This window comes from Condylura cristata, unplaced genomic scaffold (genome assembly GCF_000260355.1).
Source record: "Condylura cristata isolate star-nosed mole 26May11 unplaced genomic scaffold, ConCri1.0 scaffold00034, whole genome shotgun sequence".
Taxonomy (NCBI): domain Eukaryota; kingdom Metazoa; phylum Chordata; class Mammalia; order Eulipotyphla; family Talpidae; genus Condylura; species Condylura cristata.
Window position 1 is genome coordinate 10,715,525 of NW_004567135.1, and position 1,174 is coordinate 10,716,698.

General features: G+C 52.3%; 1 protein-coding gene across 1 annotated transcript in view; it reads left to right on the forward strand.

Annotated features, from left to right (window-relative positions):
• SLC6A13 (solute carrier family 6 (neurotransmitter transporter), member 13) overlaps positions 1 to 1,174 on the forward strand; it is a 26,449-nt gene that overhangs the window by 11,021 nt on the left and 14,254 nt on the right. The window lies entirely within an intron of this gene.

The window sequence follows — 1,174 nt, forward strand, 5'->3', positions numbered from 1 at the left end:
ACTGATGAAGTACACTGCTGAGGGGAGCAGCGGGCGGGGCGGGAGAGGTCTGCCGCGCCATGTGGGTCAGCTCCCTGACTGGGGATGGAACTCGCACTAGGTGGCTGCATCCGTAGCTTGCAGTGCTGCATCCTTACCTGTTGCACCACCAGAGAGGGCCCCCGATGTCTATGAACTTAAATGTAAAGATCCACATGTGGCTGCCCTACTGGACAGCATGGGCGGCCAGCATGCTGGGCTTGGCCTGCATGGACCTTTAGCTCTGCATCGCCGCGTTCTCTAGAATCTCCCAGGTAGCGAAGGCCCGTCAGGGAGGCCCTGCCACACGGTGGCTTATTTGTTCGTGTTCAGCTAAGGTCCTCAGGGTTGACCTGGAGTTTGAACCCTTCACTTGCGGGAAGCACTTTATAGCCGCGTTTAGCCTGGCACTCAGCCTCTTTTTGTCCCCAGACGTTACCCGCCTTGTAGGAGTCCTTCTGCCAGTCTCCGCCAGCAACTCCATTCCCATTTTTTGAGTGTAAGTGAGAGTTAAAATTTATTTATTTATGCGTGCAAGAACTGGGGTACAGGCCAGAGATTGCAAGAGTGAGAGGACTCACCAGAGACAAAGTGGGGAACAGAACAGGTGACTGACTTAAATCCACTGCTGAGGGGAGCAGCAGGCGAGACCAGAAAGGTCTGCTGTGCCATGTGGGTTAGCTCCCTGGCTGGGGATTGAACTCGTGCTGCAGTGGCTGTGGCTTTAACTGGTTGCACCACCAAGGAGGGCCCCGGAGTCAGTTTTTTAAAGAAAAATGGCTCTGGCTGCTATATAGAGACTTGACTAGGTAGCCAAGAATTAAAACTGAGGCCAGTTAGAGAGCCAGGAGATGTATTATAAAACAGGCTTTATGGTAGATGGTTTTGCGCAACCGCAATGAATGGATGCGTTCTGAGCATGTGCAGGGCAGGCTCAGCTGAGCTGCTGTTTGGTAGGTTGGGTGTGTCAAATGTTTCAATGTCAGTGGATTTATCAGGATGTAACCCCACTGTAAGCCAAGGATGAGCTGTAGTTTGAAGTAGATGGCCTGACGCCATCTCCTTATGCTTTAGTAAGAACATGTATCCAAGGCCCTCCCTGGTGGCACAGCGGGTTAAAGCGCAGCACTAAGAAGCTAAAGCCACTTCTGAATGA